General features: G+C 33.4%; 1 long non-coding RNA gene and 1 pseudogene across 3 annotated transcripts; one reads left to right on the top strand and one right to left on the bottom strand.

Moving 5' to 3' along the window:
* Positions 1–5454: 5454 nt before the first annotated feature.
* On the top strand, positions 5455–8206 carry LOC145813894 (uncharacterized). Of its 3 annotated transcripts, XR_014357289.1 has the most exons (4): positions 5561–5845; positions 5934–6027; positions 7319–7387; positions 7578–8206. It is a non-coding gene; the product is annotated as an uncharacterized LOC145813894 (long non-coding RNA). The 3 variants fall into 3 exon arrangements; XR_014357290.1 differs by lacking the exon at positions 5934–6027 and having other exon boundaries at positions 5455–5718; XR_014357291.1 differs by lacking the exon at positions 5934–6027 and having other exon boundaries at positions 5708–5845.
* Positions 8207–10104: 1898 nt separating this feature from the next.
* On the bottom strand, positions 10105–10473 carry LOC145813348 (secreted RxLR effector protein 161 pseudogene; annotated as a pseudogene).
* Positions 10474–14474: the final 4001 nt, after the last annotated feature.

Raw genomic sequence — 14474 nt, forward strand, 5'->3', positions numbered from 1 at the left:
AGTAAAACAACATATGAAGGGTGAACCCCACATGCAAATATAACTAACACTCTTAGAAATTTTTACATATATATAGTGAGATTGTATAACTATAATTTTTACATATATATACTGAATTTGTATAACTAAAATTTAAATTTCTATCTTTCTTACAAAATTTCCATCATTATCAAATGCTTGCAAGAAAATAAAATGAAAATAACTTGAACATTGCTTACCTGAATTCCGGCATGGCTACATAGGTAAAAGTCAAATTCATTAGGGTGGCAAATGTGGGTGTCCACAACCGTACCTGATCACAAGCATGCAAATAATCATCAATATACAACAATAGGGTTCCAAAACAAGGCATCGTACAAACTCATAACGAGGGGCATAGTCTGAAACCTGGCAGAATGTTGCCACTCCTATCTGTTGAACGACGATCATTATGATCTGCAGGGAAAAGGCGTGTGTGGTGTCTCTTTTGCGCTACGACAAAGGTTACACGTGGCAGATAGTGTTCCTCTAACGAAACGAAAGCCTGACAAAAAAGCAGGCTTATATGTAAAAAAACAACGTAAATGGTGAAATCACGTCAGTACCCAAATATATCAGCTGTTACATATCATATCGGCCCATGCGTAACAGAATTGGGACAATCCACTATTCACCGATATATCGCGACATATGACCATATCACCAATACACTAGCATTATTTAATACCATGCCAATCAGTAAGACAGTATAAACAATACCTTTCGGATTGCATCCATTTCGTAGAGCAAAACTTGGTTGAATTGACCTTCGCTAACACCATCTCTACAAGATTAAAAACAAGATTAGCATAGTTGTACAAAACAGGTATCAATAACATTAAATCAATTAATAGTTAAAAAACACAACATTTTTTTTTTTTAAAAAAAAACACAATGAGTTAAAAAAATCAATTACAAATCTTTTTCTTCAAAATACAATCTAATCATCATCAATTGTTACTTAAAAATAAAATCACATTTTTGCTCATCATAATAATAAAAAAAAAAACACAATGAGTTAAAAAATCACAAATTAAGTTAATTGATAATTAAAAAACACAATAATTTATTTTTCAAAAAACACAGTGAGTTAAAAATATCAATTACAATTTATTTATTATTTTCAAAATACAATCTAATTATCATCAATAATTGGTACTTTATGTGACCCTAATGAGTACAATCCATTTTGTTTTTCAAAAAACACAGCGAGTTAAAAATCAAATCATAAATTAAGTTAATTAATAGTTCAAAAAATACAATAATTTTTTTTTTCAAAAAACACAATGAGTTAAAATAATCAATAACAATTTTTTTTTTCCAAAATATAATCTAATTATCATCAATAATTGGTACTTTATAAATACAGTGAGTTAAAAATTGAATCACAAAAAACATAGAGTTAAAAATCAAATCACAAATTAAGTCAATTGATAGTTAAAAAACACAATATTTTTTTTTGTAAAAAAATCCCAGTTAGTTAAAAAATCAAATTATAAATTTTTTTTTGGTAGTTATAAATTTTTTTTTTTGGGGGGGGAGGGGGGGATGTAGATATACCAAACACTTGAAAAGAATGGTTGAGTATTTGAGTTTAAATTTGGTTGTTTTACAGTTGTTATGCTATCTTTGTAACTGTTCATGTTTATCTAACTACAATCATATTTTTCTCGTAACAAAAAAAAATAAATGAAAAAAAAGAACCATTGAACTATATAACTACAATCAAATTAAAGAATCACATTAAAAAAAAGAACCATTGAATAGAGTACAATCACATCACATTTTTTTCATAATAAAAAATAAATAAATGAAAAAAAAAGAACCACTAAACTAATTACAATACAATCACATTAAAAAAAAAAGAACCATTGAACTAACTACAATCACATTAAAAAAAAAAAAAGAACCATTGAACAAACTACAATCACATCACATTTTTCTCATAATAAAATAAATAAATAAAAAAAGGAACTATTAAACTAACTACAATACAATCACATTAAAAAAAAGAACCATTGAACTAACTACAATCATATTAAAACATTAAATTATTTTTTTTGCTAGACAAAATACAAATCACAAAAGGAGATACTTTCAGTCATACAAATCACAAATTTTTTTTATCACATTAAAAAAAAAAAAACCATTAAACTAACTACGATGAGATAACTTCAATCATACAAATCACAAAATTCTTTTATCCCATTTAAAAAAAAAAACCCATTGAACTAATTACGATAACATTTTTCTCTTTGTGAGTGTTTATGTTTATTTAACCTCAATCATATTAAAAAAAAATCAAATTATAATTTTTTTTTTGCTAGACAAAATACAAATCATAAAAGGAGATAACTTCAATCATACAAATCACAAATTTTTTTATGCTATGTAACTACAATCATATTTTTTTTACAATAAAAAAAGTAATTGTAAAAAAGAATCATTAAAACAGTAAATAAAAAGATTATATAGATTGCTCACTGTTTGCATACGTGGGAGATAACTTCAAGTTCCTTTGAATGTTATTGCTCAGTGATTGCTCACTGTTTGCATACGTGGGAAAGAGTGCTCACTGTTTGCATATGTGGGAGATACTTCAAGTTCCTTTGGATGTTATTGCTTACTGTTTGCAAGGGAGAAGTTGAAAATGAAGAAGTGAGAAAGGTTGAAGTGAAGAAATGTTGCCGGTAGAAGTGAAGTGAAGTGAAGAAGTTGAAAGGGTCCAATAGATATGGTAGAAATGAGAAAGGTTGCAATAGGTATGTGAGAAGTTGAAAAGGGTATGTGTATGAAAGAAGTCAAAAAGACTTGGGAGAATTCAATAAGTGCTGCGATTTTTTTTTTAAATCAAAAAATTAAGAAATTAAGGTTGAGATATTGGAGCTCCCACAAAACTTATGGGTTAAAAACCCCCTTTTCCTTATATAATATATAGATATATTTTTATTTCATCTTCCGATTAGTTAAATAAGAGAAACGCAAAATACTTTTGTTTTTTTTTTTGTGTGTGTTAATTTTATAATAAATCATGGTGATTTTGATGGCAATGTTGGTGGCAAAGGGGGTACATTGTTTTTAGTGGTTTTGATAGTGGTGAAAGGAGGTGGTTTGGATTGTGGTGTGCTTATCTATAACCTATATATAAGAGAATAGAAGTAGACAGCTCTTTTGAATCTAACATTTCAAATTCTCTCATTTTCCCTGCCTTGGCTCTAGATGTTTTTGTGAATCGGTTTGGTTTGGTTTGGTTTTTTCCCCCCTTAATAGCAAGAGTGAGGTGAGTCAGTGAAGCAATTTGGTAGGTCTCTTCAAATTCTCGAATTTGGTAGGTCTCTTCAAATTCTCCTATTTGCCCTGCTGGTTTTTTGCTCTGAACGTTTCTCCTTGTCAGTTGAAGCAATTTGGTAAGTCTCTTTAAATTCTCCTATTTGCCCTGCTGGTTTTTTTGGTCTGGACGTTTCTCCTTATCTGTAACAACCACCTCCTTAATTAATTGTTAATTCTGTGATTAGCTTAATTATGTGTTTATATGTTCAGTAATTACCTTGTGATATTTGCATTGTGATAATGTAAACAGATATAAAGAGAATGGGAATTAAACCTGTCTGAGTCAGTAAACCATACATTAGAATTAAATATTTAAATAGGTAATTAGAGCCTAATTCACATTAGTTCAATTAAGCTTAGTTTAATTTAGAGTAGATTAGATTATGGTGAGCATTGAGTTAATTAAGTGAATTTGATTTATTAAGAACTACTTGGAATTAGGAAGAACTAATTAAGTCCTCATCATAGTCACCAAAAAAGAAAAAGAAAAAGAAGACTTAGCGGGTTTGTTGGAGATATACATGAAAGAAGGAAAGAGAGTTAGTGCTTTGTGTAGAGAGTTCTAGAGCCACAGAGAGAGAGAGAGAGAGAGAGAAGAAGGAGAAAGAGAGATTTGAGCAAATCTTCATCAAATTAACCATTTAAGGTAAGAATTGTCTTCTAATCTCATGAATTGAAATTGTATTATCCATGAAAATATAGAATCTAGGTTGAAATAAGAGGTAGAGTGGTGTAATTTGAAGGTTAGAACCCTAAAGGGAAGAATGGTAAAGCACAACTTAAACTTTTGTCATTCATGGCTTCATTCTTGTTTTTACATGTGAGATTTTGCATGGTTCCTTAACTTTGAGGAGAATTTCATGGATTTTATCTTTGGCATTTACAATTTGCATAGAGTACGATTTTACACTCTACGGTTAAGAGTTTGAGTTCTTATATGAGAATTGAGTTATGATTTGAAGCCATGGCCCTTATTTGAAGTTGGAAAAGTTTTAATCAACATGTTTCTGAAGAGTTTTGAGCCTTGTTTTGTATCAATTGAGGTTGGTTTTCTAAAGGGGGAAGTTCCTTGTTTCAGCAGATTTTCGAACTGGGTTTCAACCCAGACCGCTCGAGTGGCCTGGGCCACCGCACGAGTGGCTAGCCTTGCTCTGCTTCATTTTGCATTCTGCTCGCACAAGCGGCCAGACCCACTGCACGAGCGGCCAGGCCACCGCACGTGCGGTCAGCAGGGCCGACTCAGTTTTGTTTTCTTCCTATATTTTTTGACTTCTAGGCCTCCGTTTGCATGGTTTTCAAGTGTTTTTCATATGCATATGCATCTCATGAACACGATGGAAATTAATGAATGAAAAGGAAAGTTTAGTGACTAAGTAACGAATAGACCGAATAGGTTATGAATTGACTACATGAAAGGATTGTATGTTGAGCCGTTGTGCTTGCATGTGTCTATGTAGGTCAAACACCGCGTCCTAACCACGTGTTTCAAGGAGCCAAATGTGAGTAATGATGTTGTAAAGCTATGTTCAATTATAATTATTTTATGAACTGTAATCGTGATATCCATAGCATCTGTTAATCTTACTGTTACTGCTACTACTACAGCTACTACTACTGTTACAGAGATCTTTGTTAGTTCTAATTCTTGGAACTATTGCTTACTGTATTGATAGCCATCAAATGATTGTTCGGTCTTTAAGACCTACTGTACTGTTCTGCTATTGGATGTACCACGTATGACTGCTATGATTTCATTATGACTCTGAAATGTATGAGATACTGCTTGGTGAATTGATTCACTATTGAAAATTGACTGTTTGAAATTATTATGAGGGCATCATTCATAAACCCCTTTACGTAATTGTTATTCACTGGGCTCTAACTCATTGTTTTAATATATAAATGTAGGCGATCAAGTACCAGACTAGACTTAGCGGCGTCGACCTGAGCCTTGTTTGTCAAGCCAACTACCGTGCCTCATTGCGAGGTTCCAAACCGTCACGTATCAAGGCTTTTGGGTAGTCCCAAATTCACCCTTTTGCATTGTGATCAAATGTTATGAAGCTCTGGTTTAAGATAATTTGTTTTGTTTAATTTTGTTAATGAGAATTAGTTCCCTAGGTTATGTAACAGTTTTTGTACTTATGTATGAGATGGATTTTGTGAATATCTGTATATAGTATATAAAGCTGTTTTGTTCCATGTAAGTCTCACATCTCATTGGACGATTTATTTTTATATTGGCTTCTGCCAGCCCTTATTACTGTTTACTGTTAAGCAGCCTTTGGTAATCCCGGATTACTGGCTAGTTACGACGCTACACCTATAGGGGCGGGTTTGAGTCGTGACATTATCAGTTGATGTAATTTGGTAGGTCTCTTCAAATTCTTATTTGCCCTGTTGGTTTTTTTCTTTGGACATTTCTCCTTATCAGTTCATACTTCAATCGATTTGTTTTTTGTTGTTTTTTGCCTTCCCAAGATGCAGAACCAAGCAGGTGAGTCATTCTGAGTAATAATTTGGTATATAGAAATTGTGTGGTTCCAATTTTTCAATCTGCAAATCGCCAATTGTCTTCCATGCAGTTTGCATCAAATAGCCAAGTGTATAGGATTATATATATATACCTTCTGTTGCTGCCGTTGGTACTGTCTGTATCTATAGCAAACAAAATTGCTAGTATGCTCATCGTCTCTCTCTGTTTATTTTTTTTATCTTATGTCTACTTCTATTTAATATTATTATACATTCATGGGCTTCTTTTATTGATGTTGTGTTTTTTCTTTATGATATGATTTGTCAACCATGTGTTTGCAAATATGTTTGAATAAGAGATTGAGATATTTTGGCTTCCATACATTGTTCAGCATGTGTTTGATAATATGCCTAAACCACAAATTCAAAAGAGAACAAAAAAATTGAATCACAATAAATAATGAATCACAAAATCAGAAGAGAAAAAAATTGAATTACAATAAAAAATGAAACACAAACTCGCAAGAGAACAAAATTGATGTGATCAAATTCTAAGAAAAAAATAACAAACCTATTGGTAAAATAAAATACTAGAAAAAAGCAAGAAAAAGCAATTGAAAAATATATTTTCAATTTGATGAAAGAAAAAACAAATTTGATTTCAATTGTTTATTTTAATTCTATGTTTGTCAAGATTCTTTGCTAGCTTTGGTATATCAGAATTACATTCTGTTTGTTCACCATTGCCAAGATATGTGCATTCGCAGTTTAAAAAACAAAAATTCTCCTAAAAATATTTTCTATCATATGTAAAAATATAGAGAATGCCATTGTACCTATTTAATTATAGAAAAATGATTTATTCAATACATACATCCATTAAATAACAATCGCTCATGTGAAAAGACTTCAGAAAACTTGACTCTTTCCATTAAATATAATGGTATCCTAATATAATCAATACATACATCCAGCTAGCTTCCTTAGTCTTGTGGCAGAACTGAAACCATGACAACATAAAATCTTTACACCTTGCAGTTTCTTCATGAATTGCTACAAATCGTGCTGGTGATAAAGCCAACCTTCAAAACCCCAAACTCACATTAACCTGCAAATGGACATAACTTAGCTTCCAAATACAGAGTTTGACTGTTTCTAAAGAGGTATCTGATGTTAAACTAAACATCGCGTGCTAAACTAATTCTTCTATCCCAATATTTTCTCTTCATGGATGGAGCCCATACTTTTAAAATTTATTTGGCAGACTAAGTTTGTAATCAAATGAATCTGTTGCATAAACTTGATGTTCAGTCCACCCCTCTCAACACCCTCGGATGAATGTGAAGTTGTTGCCCATACAGTTACATATAAACTACAGACAAGTTTCCGAGCAAGGAAATAGCTGAAAATCAGTTTTCCCTACTCTACTTTATTTTCATTACTGTGTTTTGATTCTGCAATTTTCTTTTTCTTCCTTTTTGTTCATTTCGTTAAGATTGGCAACCTGGAATCCAAAAAGGGGCAGCTGATTGGGATGAAAATTGGGACAAGTTTGAAGATGAAGGTATGTCAAACAATTTTCATATAGGATTAAGTGGACATTAGCGTAAGTATCGTTTTGGCGATAAGTGTTTGATGATGGATCTTTGAGCCTCTGCACTACTTGTTACTCTTCTTGACATTTAAAATGCATCTAATGCTTTCCTTTTTTGATTGGCCTAATTGTTTTGTGGCTTGAAAATTTCTTGGTATAGGGAATCTGAAGCCAAGATGTGCAAGTTGTTGTAATTCTAATGAACTCTTGCCACTTCCAAGTTTCACATTTGTCAAAGAGCTCACTCTTGATGTGGAAAATGTTGTAGCCCCTCCCTAGCCAAAATCCTCTTCAGATTTAGTAAAGCATCTTCCACAAAAGAGGTGTACATGTTTCATCAACAAATGCTGATCATAACTCAGAAACGCCACCAAGTGGAGGGGAAAGGATTGTCGATGATGCTCACAGCAAAGACAGCAAAGCTCGAAGTCCAGCTCATGCTCAAAATTCTCCATCTAGCAAGAACTTCAGTAAAGATGGTTCACCCCATGCTAGAAAGACCCAGAGGTACATCTTTTAATTTGTAGCTTTTTCGTATTTTCCTTCTGCGTTGGATTTGAAATTTTTTATTGGTGTCCGAACCTTTAAACCATTTCACAGCATCTATCTACACCTATTGTTTTATTAGAAAATCTGAATTTCTACATGATTTTATTGGTGCACTGAACATGGGGGTGTTGAACCTGTGTTCTCTGGGGACATAAGTGTTTATGAACGAAACTAGGGTGCATTTGACACTCATTATGATACCGACATAGGCTGGGACTTCAGTTCTGGTCCCTTCGATCATTCAGTCTGTCTTTTCTTTGGTGTTGTCCATGAGAATCCTTTTTTCAGAATTTTTGGTTTAATATTCTTTTGTATATCATGTTTTTCCCTCTAATAATAAAAAATTAAAATAAAAAATCAAACATTTCATGCATGTGAAGTTTTGATCCAAATCCTTAAAAGTCTATTCTGAATTATTTTTAGCTTACCATAAAGAAAGGGATGTTTGTGTGTATATAGTTTCTGTTGACAATAGGGAATTACAACATTACCAAGGCAATTAAAAAATTAAATTAATGGAGTATTGTTTTCAAAGAAATCAAAATATATATATATATATATATATATTGCAATTATCTACATTAACAATGTCGCAACCCCCATGCGCGGAGCATGTGGGGGTTCAACTAGTATGTGTGTAAATAAAACAACGGTCAAATAGATTTTTATACAAAAGTATGTTAATAGTACCACAAAAGTTAATTTTATTCTATATGAAAATCTTACACAATAATTCTATTCTTATAACATTATGTTGGTGATGATTACAAATAAAACACTAGAAAATACAAATAATACAAATTACAATAATTATTGAAAGGGCTGAGGTGTGGGAAATTCGCTCTCTTTAAGGAGATTCAAGCCCTCTGCGGTTGGGCAAAGCCTCACACCGGTGCAGCAGAAAAAACCTTGACTTGTTCTCCCCAGGATACAACAGCCCGACTAAGTCGTATGGTTAACCAATACTGCGCAATTGGTTGAACCCAAAACTTTATCGCATACACCCTTTTTATTTGCCTAATAATCTCACACAAAACATAATAAAGCAACAAAAAACTCCTTCTTCTTACCAAGATAAGAAGTTAGATCAATATATAAAAGTAAAAACTTATTAGGCAAGTGTTCTTGGTGGAGAAGTTAACTGGAGACTAGACCAAGACTTGGTGAAGACTTGACTTGGACTTGGAAGACTTGATTGGTGGGCAAGCAAACTTGGTAGAAAAAAAAGAAAAACAAACCTATAACACATTATAATATTAAAATATCTGCTAACATTTCCCCACCTATTTTAATATTATAGGTAACAAAAACTGAGATTATTAGGCAAATAAGGATATTATGCATCATGGTAGGTGTGCTCTGCATTGAATCTCCATTAGTGAAATAATAATATCTACTCCAGAGCCAATAGTATGCTCAGTATTGAATTATGACTACTTAAGGGAAATAAATAATTATTGCACACACATAATATTCAAGGTGTTTACATAAGCTTTAAAAGCCAGCACGTTACGGCTTTGTGCGATCCCAGGATTCATGAGTGTGTTTGAGAATTAGCCCAAATCTCATAGGTAGCGGCCCTACTACCACACTCACATAGGTGAATTCTGTCAAGGGTGCTCCTGTAACTATGACACCCCACTAAATAAGAGCTATAGAAATTCATTAAGAGTTTTTTAATAACTCAACCTCTACAACGCTACAGGATAAATGCACTTACATCATAGGGATGAGTAAAAAGTAATTTAGTGCATTTCTCACGGCCATCATATGATCGTTTTTCTCATTGAACCCAGTTACAGGATCTCTGGTCCCTGGATTGAGTATCCTCATACATGGCTCCTGCTATATTCAATGGGCTTCAACCCTATCCCTCTCGATGTATTCCAGACTCTATCTCTTGCTAAGGCCTTAGTTAATGGATCTGCAAGATTATCACCAGATTTAATATAATCCACATTTATGATGCCATTATTCATATAAGATCTCACAATACTGTGTTTTCTTCTGATAGGTCTGGACTTATCGTTATAATAACGGTTATTAACTTGACCAATTGCTGCGGTGCTATCACAATGAATCAATATAGGTAGAATCGTTTTTTTCCAACAAGAGGTTTCATTTAACAAATCTCTCAACTAATTTGCTTCTTCACTAGCTGTAGCTAAAGCAATAAGCTCAGCCTCCATTGTTGAATTAGCAATAATGGTTTGTTTTTTCGATTTCCAACTTATAGCACCACTTCCCAATGTAAATAAGTAACCAGTAGTTGATAATGAATCATCTGACAAGGTATTCCAATCGGCATCACTGTAACCTTCAAGTACTGCATGATACTTATTATAAAACAAGCTATATTTTATGGTACCAGATAAATATTTCATAGTCCGCTCAATGGCTAGCCAGTGATTACTGCCAGGCTTGCTAGTAAACCTGCTAAGTACTCCAACTGCATAGGCAATGTTAGGTCTAGTATAGTCAGTTGCATAACGCAAGCTACCAATCATACTAGCATATTCCTTTTGATTAATTACATCCTCATCATTTTCAATAGGAAATAAACGCACACGAGGATCAAAAGGAGTAAGAGCATGCTTGCACTTATAAAAATTATATTTTCTCAAAATTTTCTCAACATAATGCGACTGATCAAGAAATATACCATCACAGGTTTTGGTAATTTTCATTTCCAAAATATAATTAGCCTCACCAAGATCTTTCATATCAAAATGGCTACTAAGTATATTTTTAGTTTCCACGATGATATGCAAATTAGAGCCAAATATCAGTAAATCATCCATATAGAGGCTAATAATGACATGTGAATTCTCTTCAGATTTATAGTAAATGCATTTATCACATTCATTCATTTTATAGCCATTCTCAATCATGCAAGAATCAAATTTCTCATGCCACTGTTTAGGGGCCTGTTTTAATCCATATAGGGATTTAACTAGCTTGTACACTTTGCTTTCTTGACCGGGTTCCACAAAACTCTCAGGTTGATCCATATAGATTTTTTCACCCAGGTCTCTATTTAAAAAGGCTGTTTTAACATTCATTTGATGAATTTTTAGATCATGAATTCCAGCAACTGCAATTAATAATCTAATGGATGTGACTCTAGTAACCGGAGAAAATGTATAAAAAAAGTCAAGATCTGCTTGTTGTTTAAAACCTTTTGCAACAAGCTTTGCTTTATATTTATCAATAGTTCCATCCGGTTTAAGTTTTTTTTTCTCAAAACCCATTTACAGCCAATAGTTTTACAACATGGTGGTAAATCTACTAATACCCAAGTTTTATTGGATAATAATGATTCCATCTCATCATTTACAGCCTTGTTCCAAAAAACAGAGTCAGGAGATGCCAAAGCTTCTTGTAAAGTTAATGGAATTTCCTCCACATTAAAAACATGATAATCAGGGCCAAAATCTTTTTCTAATCTGGCTCTTTTACTCCTTCTAGGTTCAAAAACTACAGTATCTTGGTTTTGTAAAAGAGGAGTAGAGGAATCGGTTTCAAATAAAATATTTTCTTGATAATTTTGACCCCCACAATTTTTAGATTTAAAAAGAAATTTTTCTTCATGAAAAATTGCATCACCCGATTCAAAAATTATTTTGTTTTCTATATCAAAAAATCTATAGGCTGTACTATTCGTTGCATATCCAAGAAAAGCACAAGTGGTAGCTTTCACACCTAATTTAGGTCTTTTAGGGTCCACAAGTCTAACAAAAGCTAGACAACCCCAAACCCTCAAATATCTCAAATTTGGCTTATGCCCTTTCCACAACTCAAAAGGTGGAACTTTTGTTTTTTTATGTGGCACTCTATTCATAACATAACATGCAGTTAAAATTGCTTCTCCCCACAAATTTGAAGGAGCATCTGTTTCAATTAGCATAGCATTTGTTAAATCAATTAAAGTTCTATTTTTTCTTTCTGCTACACCATTAGACGCAGGTGAATATGGTGGAGTAGTTTCATAGATTATTCCCAAAGACTGAGCAAACGAGTTGAATCCAAAGGATTCATACTCCCGGCCTCTATCACTTCTATATCTTTTAATCTTTTTACCGAATTGATTTTCAACTTCAAGAAGGAATTCTTTAAATTTTTCAAAAGCATCACTTTTATTTTTCAACAAGTATACATAAGTGTATTTTGAAAAATCATCAATAAAATTGATAAAATATCTATTTCCACTACGTGTTAAAATTTCTTCAAATTCACATAAATCAGTGTGAATTAATTCTAACAATTCAATATTTCTCACCACACTTTTATGAGGCCTTTTAATTATTTTTGCATGACTGCAAACTTCACATTTCTCAAGCTTATTTGTTAGTCTGGGAATTAATCCTAAACTACTCATGACTCCCACATATCGGCTATTAATATGACACAGACGAGCATGCCAAAAATTCATAGAAGACAACATGTAAATAAAAGCAAGTGCTTTCTTATTCTCAACATTTAATTTAAACATTCCATCACAGGCATACCCTTTCCCTACAAATATGCCCTTTTTAGTGATTACATATTGGTCAGATTCAATAGTTTGCTTGAACCCAGCTTTGTTGAGCAAATAACTTGACATCAAATTTTTCCTCATAAACGGTGTGTACAACACATCTTTTAAAACAAGCACACGTTTAGAGGTAAAATTCAGCTCAACATCCCCACACCCAAGCACCTTGGTTAGACTGGAGTCACCACGCATAACAGTTCTCTCCTCATTAAAAGGAGTGAAATCTTTGAACCAATCTTTATCATAGTAAACATGCCTATTGGCACCAGAGTCTGCCCACCACCCTTTCACAGATTGAACCATAAAAATATTTGTAATCATGGCCACAAATGGTTCCTCGGTAACATTAGCCTGTGGTCGAGATTGTTGTTTCTAAAATTTGCAAGTTCGAGCAATATGCCCACTTTTGCCACACACAAAACATGTCACATTTGTCAGATCTTGTGAAGGGGGTTCTTGGTTCCATTTCTTTTGCCTCAGGGAATTTTTATTTTGAGGCCTTCCAGTATTTTTCCAAATTTTCTTAACTGGCTTTAAGTGACTATTTTTATGAAATCAACCTTTAGGTAAAGTATTTCCAGAAGTTAAATTTACCTTTGTAGTGGAATGCTCTTGTGTCATAAGCGCATCTTGTCCTCGTGCTTCCTCCTCCACCCGAATCCATGTGATTAGAGTCTCCAAGGACGTCTCCTTTTGCTTGTGACGCATTGACTTCTGGAACTCCCTCCAAGATGATGGAAGTTTGTCAACAATACCTACTACAAAAAGATTGTCTCCAATTTTGATGCCTTCGGATTTAACTTCAGCCACTAGCATTTGAAAATCTTGAACTTGCTTCACCACTGATTTTCCATCTATCATTTGATAGCGGAAAAAACGGCTTGCAACATATTTTTTAGCGCCTGCCTCTTTAGTGTCATATTTATTCTGCAAGGCTTTCCAAATTTTCTTGGCAGTGGTGTAAGTAGTATCATAATAATCATAAAATTGATCTGAAAGACAATTCAAAAGATAATACCGACATTTATACTCATCTGCGTTGTTGTTGACTTTTTGGCTTTCGAAGGTTATTATTGTAATTGCGAGCATGCCAGCAAGGATCAATCAGTCCTTATAGAAAATTAATTGCCAACTCATTATCAGACGATTGTATTTTAGTTCTTTCAGCCTCAATGAAGAGGACTTTTACTGGTGGCTTGATTTAGGAGAATTAAGCAAAATAACAATTAAATGAAGAACAATTGAAGTATTTCATTAAAATGAAAAACTTACAATAATCCAAACTCAGCCTTGCAGAGGTTTACAACAACAATCTACTTGAAACTACTCCTATGAACGAAGTGCAGTGCAGGAATTTAAAGTACAAGAAATGTAAGACTAGAAATGTAAAAGTGGAAATGTAAAATAAGTAGAATAAGACTGGTTTTTTGGATCTGAGTCTGGGGGGTTTTTCTGGGGCCTTCTCTGCTATTTATACTGCTCAAGGATGACCATCGAACTGCATTTCTAACCGTCGAACTGCTCCTCCATGATCGCTGATCATGTTGCCTCAAGATTAGCTCCATTACGCCATTACTTACAGTTAGGCTTCCCTCCTAAATTTGAATTTGAAATGTGAGTAACCGTTGAAGCCACATCACCTTGCATCTCTTTGTTGATCCACTGCTACTCAGATCTCATAATAACAAATACTAACTGCCACGTGTACGATCAGGATCGAAGACTTGAATAGTCTTCCTATATTATCCTTATTTTGCCACACGTCAAATTGTAATTGGCTTATACAAAATATGTAGCCAACATTACCCCCCGCACTAATATACCCAATACTTGGTGATATTAGTAGATCAAGGTCTTTTTCCCACGTCTTAGAACGTGCATGGGTTTGTATTCTCCCAGAAATGCAATTGTCATTCATCATCTGCATTAAACTCTCCTTTAATCTTTTGAACACCCCCACCACCTTAGTATTCG

This window comes from Camellia sinensis, chromosome 15, assembly GCF_055761805.1.
Source record: "Camellia sinensis isolate YWXY chromosome 15, ASM5576180v1, whole genome shotgun sequence".
Taxonomy (NCBI): Eukaryota; Viridiplantae; Streptophyta; class Magnoliopsida; order Ericales; family Theaceae; genus Camellia; species Camellia sinensis.